General features: G+C 33.7%; 1 pseudogene; it reads left to right on the top strand.

The window, feature by feature from the left end:
* Positions 4,882-9,501, top strand: LOC109332298 (annotated as a pseudogene).

Genomic DNA, 12,655 nt, shown 5'->3' with positions numbered 1-12,655 from the left:
GATTTGCTAGATTGCCTTGGGAAATGGGTTTAGAAATTAGATTTCTCCCACCCCACAACTCTATAAATACCCATGTATACTCATGCACTACCACTTTGCAAAAACTTGGCAATTTGAATATTTGAGAGTAAGTTACTCTCATCATCTTTTCTTCTTCTTTCAATCTTCAATCTCTTCACATTCAACCAATGGATGTTGATGATGTTGAAGTATGTTGTTCATGAGTATGTCAAGAACATATTCAACCTTTGAAATTTTATAAAACACATTCTAACTCATTTTGGAAGCAAAACAAAAAATGAGTGTTCTTGAACTCATGAAAAATGTGTTTTGAAACTATGAACAAGTTGTTTTCAAGAAGTTATTACATTGTTTTAATATATGAATTTTCACTTCTTTAAACCTTTAACCATGGCTTTGGACAAGTTGGAAAATGGATGGATGAAAGATTTTTAAGTATTTTAATAGTAATGAGTATTGAAATATCGGAAAACTAACGAGTTTTATTATGGTAGTTACGAAGATTCCTGACATTTGAACCTTGCAACCCAACCGAACCATAGTGATTTCGTAAAGCACACGTCATTAAGGTGAGAGAGAACATATCGTGACATAGTGGTGTCCGAATATGACACCCGGATCCTCTAAACCATCTCAAAGGTTTTGGGGTTAACTTGGGTTTTAAGAAACCCAAGATTTTTATGTTTGAATGCTTTTGAATATATATGATTGTTGATGAAATGTGTTGAATATTGTATATGAATGTGGTTGGGAACTTTTCTGTGTGCAGGTGTTTGAAAAACCATGTTTAAATGTGTTTCAGTAGTCAAAAAGGGGAAAATTGGTATTTTGTCCAAGTCTCTGTCGCTTGGGCGAGAAACTCTCGCCCGGGCGAGGACTAGGCGAGGGGAAGTTTTGGTTCTGGGATTCCCTCGCCTGGGCGACAGAATCTCGCTTGGGCGAGCAAGTCTCGCTTGGGCGAGAACGCCCATGATTTAATGAGCCACTGGAACTCTTTCGCTTGGGCGAGAGATGTCTCGCTTGAGTGAGAAGAGGCCTCACTTGGGCGATAGTACCTTCGCCCGGGCGAAGAAGGCTTCATTTTATTTGATATTTAAAGATGAATTGTCGCTTAGGCAAGAGACAGTAATTGCATTTGACTATTTGGATTGATTGGTTGAGTATGTAATAACCCTAGTAGGGGTATGTGATATAAACTACTTTAGTATAACACCGTAATTGAATTAAAAAGTAAAGTATTCAAGGTGTTCGAATTAAATAGTCAAACTCGGTAATTAATTTTAAAGAAAGTATTCCGAGAAGGATGTATGACTTAGGGCGATGCCCAGAAAAGGATACGTGATACCGCGGAGCGAGATCGTCTGACCGTAAGTGGCTTGGTCTGGGACCGTCCAGGGTGATTCAGCGATAGTCGTAGTGGTAGGGACGTTACCCTTTGAGTTATGATGTGAATTAGGGCACTGCCCAGAAAGGCACCCAGGATACCATGGAGCGAGATCGGCTAACCGTAAGAGGCTGGGTCTGGGACCGTCCAGGGTATTTTGCGATGGTCGTAGTGGTTGGATGTATTTCCTTTATATTACATGTTAACGTAAGATCGGGACCCACAAGAAGCATTCCTGAGGGAGATGACTTAAGGTGGGCCAAGCATGATAAATAATGATTAAAAGATTTAATTATCTAACTGCGGTTAGTGTTCATATGCATATGATTAATAATGGAGTAGTGGAGAGGAAATTGACGGGATGCCTTAGAGCACCGTGATGTTGAGAGGGACGGCGTTGTTGGACGGTGATTCATCAACAATGTCTTGATGGAGAGTCTAGGTGAGTTGAGTCCCTTGTATTCCTGGGAGAGGACATCTTGTTGGATCAGACAGTTCTCACTGGCCAAACTAGACGATCTCTGACAACCCCTCTTTGCAATCTGGATCAATGAGAGGGATGGCCAGAAAGCGTTTGTACGACCTAGGTCCGGGTAGGACTGTTCCTGAGGGAACCGATCGATCTATTTTTAATTCCTTGCGAGGATATGTTATTTTAGGCACGCACAAAGTGGCTTGGTATGAGACCTGTACTCTTGATTTATTTCCGACTAGGTTATTGGGAGGATATTGGTGTGAGGTGGATGATCATGACATAACATGCATATATTGCACTTGTGGAAGTGGATTTCCACATTTGAGTTACAAACATCATGCATCATTAACCTTATGCACATATTATTACTTATGGTTCTGATATTTGTTTATGAAATGTATGTTGATACATTATTGTTTATATTGATAAATGGTGGGTTATGATGTCGGTTATAATATATGTGTATGTTATTATTTGGAGTATGATCTTCACTTATGTGCTATTTAATTATAGTCATGATATCTTGCCGATGAATTATACATTGATAAATGGTGAATTATGATATTGTTTGGGAATAAGTGTTATTTACCTTACATAGGTTGATTAGATAATTGTTTATGAGAACAATTGATGAGTTTGGTTATATTACTCATGTAGATTGGAAAATTGTTTACGAGAACAACTGATGAGTTATAATGTGATATGTTATATATATATGATGATATGTTATGTAAATATGAACTGTTTTTCATATCCGAGTGTGACATTCTGAGTAAGTCCACGCCGTCAATGAATTTACGTTCATTAGATGTTTTACTCTCTCTGCTGTATTGTTCTTGTTCTGTATATATTTGCTATGCAGATGGCTGACAACAACATTCACATTCGAGGTTATCACTTCACGATGTCCCCGAAGGGACAATGGGCTAGTTACGGGCACATATATACATACACAGGCCCCTGTGGTTTGTCGTTGCACATGGTGTGCAACGGGTCATCAATGATGATCCCTCATCCCGACACCCATATTGACGCTTCCTTCACCTTGCCGCCAAAGTGGCTGATGTCCCGGGAGGTTGGACTTTGATACTCGCCAATCAGGAGTGATGGTGCTGTTCCCTCCCACGGTTATAGGACGTGGCAAGATTGTTTGGATGGTCATCCAGTAGAGCCAAGAGGAGTAGTGGTCTTGGGGGAGGTCCTTGCAAGAAGGCTCCGGTTTTGAGTATGTCATACCCTCCGAATTATGCCGCTGCGTTATGGCATAATGAAGTGGAGGAAGAGGAGGAGGACCCGAGTGAGGGGTCCAACATTCCTGGAATCTTTTGAGTCATCTTGTGGGCCAGTCGATGTCCCCTTTTGTTTTTGGTGGGGGCTGTGTTTCTTTGGATTTTGTATATGTTAGTGGCGATGTAGTTTCTGCATTTACTAACCTAGTCCGTGTGAACTGACTATGACTTAACCCATTATATATATCTATGAAGATGTATATTCAGAAAATGTTGTATCATTTCAGTTACCGTTAGGTAACCGGTTTTGATTTCCGCGTTATATGTTACTTAAAGTGATGTCCCGGAAAATAAAGGTTTTAAAAGGAAACAATTTTATGTCACCAATTCAAAAGAAAAAAAATTTACTCACTTTTTCGCGTAATAAATAAAGAGTATTTTTCGGGCATTACAATCCCCACCCCAAGTCAAGCTGGTGCTTGTTGTTACACCCGGGGCCGTTGTGCTTGGTGCTAAAGCGTGGGTATTTTGTATCCATTGAGCAAAGACAGGTTGTAATTGTATAGCGGTATCTAAAAACATATCTTGGGGGCGCCTTAAAGCGCTCATGGTATCATTATGAATATACAAACCAAAACTGTGAAAGCCTAAAAATATACATGTTCTTAATGGAGGATGGTTAGTGAATAACATAGTAGTTCTTATCAACTATAAACTGAGAATGGTGATTTCGTTCTATCAAAGCCTCACTACATATGTGTAATTGAAGAAAATTATGTGCATATAAATTTATACCTATACTTTTATACTATATATAAAGGTAAAATATGATGTAACTGTCACTGTGGTGTAATTTTCACTTCCTATTTTGCCCTTTACATTATTTAATTTTTATAAAAAATCATATAATCCTAATTAACCACCAACAACACATTAATTAATCATATCTCTCACCTTAAACTAAACATTATCATAAACAAATAAAATTATAATATAAAGTACACTGAATATAACAAATATATTCTAATTATAAAAAATTAAATATATAAAAATTAAATACGTAATATCATGCAATATTGACTGACTGACACAAAGTACCTTTATACACTAGTAGCTATAATTGCTATAGTTGAGAAGGTATTCCTTTTGCTGCTTGAACTTATCCCATGATATAATAGATGCAAAATTTATTGCATATTTTGCATCAAGAAAACCCTAAGTAATGTCAAAATAATGGAATTAATAACATTTTGATGAATGCTTATACTATTTAATATATTAATTTCAATTTCGTTATTATAAATTTAAAATTGTATATATTTAGGGACGGATTTTATAAATAATTAAAGTTTAAGGAGTAATTAGAAAGAAAAAATAGTTTACAATATCTACTTGTAAAACACATAAAATATATAAGGGATTAATTTTTATTTCACTCTCCCATCACTTTTTCCTCACATGGAGAGAAATTTTTTTGTTAGATACTATGTAATTTTTATTTCTCCCATCCCTTACTTTCTTCTGAGGGCTCCAATAACAAATCATAACAAAAAAGAGGAAAATGTACAATGTAACTGTTTTATGATGGTATCATTTACTACTTATATTAAACTATTTTTCATTTTTTTTAAAATATAATTAAAAATAAATAATAAATTAATTGTATATAAATTTGTAACGTAATAATATATAGATATTAGAAGAATAACATAATGATTTTCAGTCCTAAAGTAAATGTTGAAGGTCATTCTCTGACACTGGCACTCCGAGTGTGTCATAGGTCCTTCCTCTTTCTCCTTCTTCATCATTCTCTGCAAAATCGAATCTATCAATCTCAAACCATAATCTTTAGCTTTCTCTGTGATCTCTCTTTCTCTCTCTCTCTCCCTCAAAATCACTTCTTTATGTTTTCTTTTATTTTGAGTCTGATTATTTATTTATTGGTTTCATAAAATTACAAAAAAGAAAAAGAACCAGAGAGGAAACAAGTTTTTTTTTCTTAGGTCGAAGGCTAATACCTTGAATTTAGTGTACGGATTGTTAATGAATGTCATAATATTTCCGTTTCAATTTTTGTGTGGCTTTTCAATCAAATGAATATCAGAGTTTTTCTCACAAAGGAAAAAAATGAAATGGAAAAGAAAAAATCGATTTAGTTTTTTTAGGTTAAACTTTGGATTTGGTGTACAGATTATGAATGGGAATATTTAACTCTTCAGTAGTATTGTTGAGATTTTTTAATGAATATGTGTATGTTTTAACTCGCTTGTGGTTCTTGAATATCTGGAATTCAAGTTTTTCTTTTTAAATTTTAAGATTATCATTTCACTGAATTTGTTATTTTTGGCAATGGTTGCAGGTGTTCATTATGCTGCAGAGGTTACAGCACTGATAAGTATAATTTGTAGAAATTCTTTTCCTAAACAGTTTAATTTCTTCTGTAAAGGATTAACATTTGTGTGTTTTTATGTGTCTGTGTTGCATTATTTTTCTTCTTTTGTTTACCTAATTAAGTAGCTGTCTTTTACTAGCTTTAAGTCCCTTTAGCGCCTTCTTATTATTGTAATAGTATTTTGCTACTACCAAGGGTATTTCCTCACCCTAAGGAATTAATCCCTTTCGGGGTGTGTGAATGCCCCATCCAACAAGTGTCGCTCTCAGGAATTTCTGACGATGTAGTAGAGCCTTATATCACTAGACCAACATCTTGTTGGTTTATTATCGTAATAGTTTGGTTTGCACTATAAAATTCCACGATATTTTGGATATGTTTGGTTCCAAATCTATTTTCTTGTACAGACTCAGTTCTGCACCAATTGGTTGCCTTCTATTTTATTCCATGAAGCTTGTCATTTTGTTCTCTGTTTTTTAGTAGTTTTGGGGGAAAAGGGGTAGGGGCTCATTTTCATTATCCTATCATCCTATGAGAGTGACCATTGAATTTAGACTTTTGACAGCCTTATGCGTTCTAAAAAATTGGAAACTTGGTCATGAAATTTGATATCCTGTTTTGGATGACGAATTTGTCATAAATTTGCTATCTATGCTGAAAACCATGCCCAGACCCTTGTGATTGATTACATATTTATTACACATTTTGGTTGGTTGGAATTCAGGTGACAGATAACGAGATAAAACAAAATAAGATAGCTTAAACAACTACGCATGATTTGTGTCATAATGACTGAATCTCTTGTTTTTTTGGTCCCAAGCACATTTTCATTTTAAATTTGTACTTTTAATATTCAAGTGTAACTTGGACTTAATATATTAGAGAACCATTTTTCTTCCTTGTATTGAGTCATGCAATCTTGTAAGACTACTTTTTATTTAGGAATCCAATTACTCGAATTTCCTTTCTTAAATCAAACTGAAGATTTCATTGGGAAAGGTTTTTCATTATTTTCAACTTTCCACGTGGTAATATGAGAAACTTTGCTATATACTCCTTACATATTGCTACATAAAATTGTTGATTATACCTTTTAGGCTTCACACGAAAATTGTTTGCTACATAAAATTGTAAAGAACATTTCTTATCATTACTGTTTTTCTTTTCTTAAAACTTGGCAATATATCTTGAGCTAGTGATCACTTTGTGTAATAGCCAGTGAGAAGATTTCTTTGAAAGAAGAAACCAGTTTTGATACTCTATCATTCATGTATTGTCCAAGACTTTCATTTTCTTTTGTGCACCATTGGCATATGCTTTTTCCTTTTAAATTTAATCTTGGCTGTGAGTTTACTGATTTTCTAATCGATTTTCTGATTTTTAATTGCTGCTAATTACAGTTAGGAAAGGATGCATACTTTATGGACTGGGAGCATGAGTGTTCTTACGTGTTTACTTATGAAGTGTCAACTTGATTCCATGTTAACGAAATTGAAAAAGGAAAATTAATACTATAGTCATGATAGGGCCCTTTTATTTAACTGATCTCATATGAGGAATTTTATGGAGGGGGTTTGGAAGTGAACTATAGATTTTAATGCGGGGCAAGTGCACAGATTTATGAGATCACAATAGTATTTTCCCCTGTTAATGTGTTACATTATTCAGATTTGGATTCAATTTGTTGATGAAAAGACATCAGGTTACCAAGTCATATGGTTTATCATTAGATTACGGAAAATGATAAACTACATGACGCGGTAACCTGCTGTGCTAGGCCAAATTGAGGTGCAATTCCCTTGTATTGTGATTTAAAACATCTCAAGCACCCACGTTATTTCACCACACTATTGTCTGTCAATATAATCTCAGATCATTTGAATCATAATATGCAGTTAGCTATTGATGTTGTAATAGTGTTGTGTTCTGTGTTTTAAGGAGACAAGTTAATCATTATGGAGGTTCTAACTCATATTTTTTCTTTAAACTTTTGAAAAAATTATAATTATATAATGTTGAAATTTTACTGTAGACACTTGAGTAGCAGAAATAACAAGATGGACCAACAAAACCCAAATAACACCCCAGTTGGTTCATGAGATGTGCCTTTAAAGCGGAAACGTGGTCGTCCTTGGAAATATCCAAGACCAGATTCAGGGAGAGTTCCTATATCCTATTTGGACAAAATAAAAGGCCAAATCCTGGTAGTGGTGAACAGACTTCATTACCTCCTGGATATGAAGGGGTTGATCGAAATCAACAACTTCAAAGGGACCAAAAAAATGGTTCATATGACACCATAGTGGGCCAGGCAGTTTCTGGTGTAATTGAGGCAGTATTTGATGCTGGATATTTGCTAAATGTTAGAGTTGGTTCCGATACTATTTTGAGGGGGGTAGTCTTTAAGCCAGGACGTTAGGTTCCTATTTCACCTGATAATAATGTGGCGCCAGGTGTTCCAATGATCTGAAGAAATGTAACCAGTCAGGTTCAGAATCTTCTCCCAAAGGAAAGGAATGAACATGTGAGTGTTCACAGAATTGAAACTCTTTCAATGAATGGGTCACCGATAGGCGATAGTGCCTCAGGTGCCTCAAGTAGCAGTTAGTCCTATTAATTTGGTTGCATCCTCATGAAAGAATGCACCTTCTGCAAGCCAAATCACTTCTCAACTACCCGGAGGTAACATGGTCAGATAATTTTTCAAATGGGGTGCCAATTTCTAATCAACCATTACAAGTCATGACCCAAATTTCTCTAGGAAGTGGAACAATTGTCAGCTCAGAAATTCCAGCTGGTGGAAGCCAAGCAATCATTTCTCATACTCAAAATAGCCAAAATATGTTGTCAAGCGGCATGCCAAGTGAAGGTGTTCACATTATCAACCTTCATCTAATGTGCTGAATGGAGTTGAGGCCAATTCAATGAGAATGCCCAGTCTTCCTTTTGATCACCTGGTTACAGAAGTTGTTAAGAGGGTTCAACCTCCATCAGATGCCATGGATTCCGAGACTGACAACAGCAAGTCAGGGGATAGGATTCCATTGAAGGATCCCAGCAGTGGGAAGGAAGACAAAGCTAATAACATGGATCAACCTGTCCTAATTAAGCTTGCGCAAGCAGTGCAGTCTCGTCCTAATGAGAACTCCACATCTGTCCAACAATTTTAGACTATATGAAAGCTGGTAAAATGACTGAGCTGTTGCAGGTAAAAACAAAGCTTTAATGTGTAGTTGTCAATACTGTACCACTGGTTCAATTGGAAAACCGGTCCACATACCATACGATATGACAATTATACCTGACATGCAATTAAACTAGTCTCAACCAGAAAATACTGGGCAGAACCCGTTCGCGCATGATAAAAAATTAGTTTTTCAAAACATGTCAAGAATTCGTATCTTGAACCCCGTAGTTGTTTGTACCATGGTCAACTACTATACTATTGTGATAATTGAGTTATATGTTATAAATAATAATATTTATAAATTTATTATATTTATGATAATATATAACTTAACTGCCATGCAGTTTAATTAGTGAACTATCTATTGAACCATTATACCAGTAGTGTGATTGGTTTGATAACCGGTATGGTAAAAATAACACCATTTTAGTGCCGAAATATTGTGACATGTGTACTGATATGCTATGATGTCATTAGATTTTGCAGGATAACAGTATTGAGAACCAGACATCCAAAGCAGCAGAGGTAGCATCTGGAAACAAGTTGGATAGTGTAAGGAATTTAGGAACTGAGCATGAAGACAGAGGAACTGTTCAATCAACAAAACCTATCTGATCATTCAATGCTTGAGTTTTATGTTTTATCACTAGTAACTATTGTGGCAGCAGGTTTATCTATCATAAGGTGGGTAAAAAGCTGGCACATTGAAATGTTTGGGTATTATATGGTTCAACTTCTAATTTCAGGGATTTTAAATAATTTTATATTTGCATTCATACCTTATTCCAACTGCTATTTATTGCTTTTAAACTAGACCTCGCCTTCAAGTTGGATGCTCATTACTTACTCTGCCAAGTTTGTTTTACAAACTCAATTTCATGTCTGAAGTTAGTTATTTAATCAAGGAGTATCACTTGGTTGGTGGTTACATTGATATATTCTTTCTCATATATCATTCAAATAAGTTCAAAATCATCTCCAGCATGGGAGAATCCCAATTTTTTTGGTTCAGATCTTTATTTATTTTTAAATTAAAAAGCTTATAAATATCCTCTTCCCCTCATATTCAGGTACTGAAGGGTAAGAATTTCAATTTCATTCAAATGTACAATTGCATTTATTACCTATTTAGTTTTTGCTATGTAGAGGAAGCTTTAGGCCATATAGGTGGTCCCCCGTAAAAAAAGAAATTTGTCACTCCCTTAACAATTTTTAAGAGTGATTATATACTACGATTGCTCAAAAAATTCTGCGTGTACCAATATGGTCTTTAAAAAGTAAAAATTTAAACTAGTCCTTAAAAATTGGGAATGTGAGTTAAAGTAGTCCTTCATGGATCATGAGGACCAAGATTGTTAAAGTGTAGAGTCAACCTTGGAGCATAGGAGGGGATAAGATTGTAGAAATGGTGGAGCTTAACATGAAGTGTATATACAACTAAAATATAAAATTACATTATATCTAGAAAAATAACAAATTAGTAAATCACAAGTGACAAGACAAACTAATATCATATAATGTCACATACTCAGATGTCCGATAATTATAGAATTATAAGGTTACTTCTACCTAGAAAGAGTTGAAGGAGTAGAAACTATTGAGATGAAAGAGTAGTATGAGTTGAAGAATTGGTCGATGAGTCAGAAAGGTATTGAAGCAAGAAGAGTTGAAGCAGATAATGATAATGATGGGTTGATGGGTAGGGAAGCAACCAATGAGATCATCATTGTGAGACTACAACAAGGCTATTCAGATTCATGTGAGGAATGAGTGTTAAAATTTGGTCAAGGCATAATTTTGATGTGTGAGCCTCACCAAGCTTGTTGGGTCGCAACAGAAAGGTTAGAATTAGGTTAAATTTTAGGTTTAGTTGTGTTAGGCCAATACACGAGTTGAAAACTTGGGGACACACTCCCCTTCCCCAACGTGAAAATGCATCACAATTTTGCAATCTGATGCACCAAAGCGTTGTGCCCCATGCTCCACCCGAGGTATGCTTTTTCGTCAAAGTCAACACACTACTCAATGTGGAAAGCATTGAATCATGCAATTTAAGACTTCAACTCACGATTTGATTACCTTGATGAGGATTAAAGTGTCCCAAAAATTAGACATATATAAATGACAAAAATGACTAATTTGACACATTTTACATGAGATATTTGGGATCATTTTAGTTTTATTTTATTTATTTTTATTTTTCACATACTAGAACAAAATTTTGAGAAACTAAAATGAATCTTTACCCTAAATTTTATTACGTGCTTTTGGTTTATTATGCTATTTTAAAATGTTCATTTTCGTTTGGGAGTCATCAAGAATGAAGTTGCCCAAAAAGTGAAACACAAAAATAACATTAAAGAAATAGTAAGAGAACGATAATTCTACAAAAGTCAGCAAATAAATTGCTAACAAAATTTCTATAAGGAAAAGAGAAAATGTGGTCCAAAATCAAGCTCTAACATTTTATTTACTTGCTAATTTATGCACGCGTTGTATGGTAGGAATAAGAACATTTTCAATGTCTCTTTTTTACCTATTCTTATTCAAATGTAAGAATATTATCCCCTCATCTTGAGATTCTTATTTATTATGGACTTATGTAAGCTTTGTTTTATATAATTCTTAATATATTTTTTGTTTCAACTTTTGTTTTAACTTTTAAATTTTTTGTTTCAACTTTAATAATTTTTAATCATTTATGTTTTATAAACAAATTACAACTAGACTAAAGTATGTTATTTTAATAAAATAATAATAACATTTTTACGATGGATATGCACTAAGGAGCTTTAGTGATTTAAGCAATTACTTTTATGATTTTATGGGCTTGTGCAAATTTTGGTTTATATAAATGTACTTTTTGTTTTAACTTTTAATTTTGCTAATATTTTTTTTGTTTTAACATTAATAATTTTTAATATTTTATATTTTAAAAATCAATTACAAGTAGACTAAATGATATTACTTTAATAAAATAATATTAAAGTTTTTATAATCATTTAATAATTTCTAAAGCTATGCATATAACTTCAAACATAAAAATATACAAAGCGAATAAAATATTTGCTAATTAATCAATCTTTGGCCTCATGGACAAGAAAGTGGATGAGAGCAGGCGGGAAACAAAATACATGATTTATAAAAATGCTTGAAAGTAAAAAAATGTGCGAAGTTAAAAGCTCATATCAAATTCAACACAACCAAATAAAAGGTATAATTGTCATAAAAAAGTGTAAACTCCCGATTGTGTCTGGCATATACTTTTAAATCATAGAATAAATAATAATAAATAATCAAACTTTGAACGAGGCTTGATTCCATAAAAAAAATGGTGGATTTAAGAAACATATAATTTTCACTTTTCTGCTCATATAAAATGATATATGTTTTTAATAAAATTAATTAACATAATTTTTTATTATGGCACCTGTTATCTTTCTTAATAAAAACTTTAAATAAATTGGTTTTCTTTTTACCAAATTTTATCATTTTAATAATTAAAATCATATTTGCTTTCACCCTTTTTTAAGATTAGATCCGATGTTGGGCATAAGATTGCACTTCACTCTCTTGAAATATGTGAGCGAATAACGTTAAATGATTAACCATTAATTTACACCTAATAAAAATCTAAAAAATAAGGATTGAAATGCAAATGAAATCACACTTTCACCCTCCTTAAGATAAGATATGGTATTAGATATAGGACTATAATTCATTCACGTAAGAAGGGATGACAGACTAAGATTAAACATTATTTCTTCTTTTGGAAGCTTAAAATAAAAACCACACAATCAACAAAACATTTTTTATTCAGAAACTACACAGTTTTGATTTTCTATTACTCATAGGGACACATAGGAGCAAAATTCAATCTTAATAGATACAAAAACAAAAAAATAATGTTTTTCCTTCTTAAAAAATAAATAAAATAATAGGGGTACAAAATAGTCCATATAGTTAG

The sequence above is a fragment of the Lupinus angustifolius genome, chromosome LG18 (genome assembly GCF_001865875.1).
Source record: "Lupinus angustifolius cultivar Tanjil chromosome LG18, LupAngTanjil_v1.0, whole genome shotgun sequence".
Classification (NCBI taxonomy): Eukaryota; Viridiplantae; Streptophyta; class Magnoliopsida; order Fabales; family Fabaceae; genus Lupinus; species Lupinus angustifolius.
Note: the sequence above shows the minus strand (reverse complement) of the source record. Positions and strands in the feature narration are given on the sequence as shown.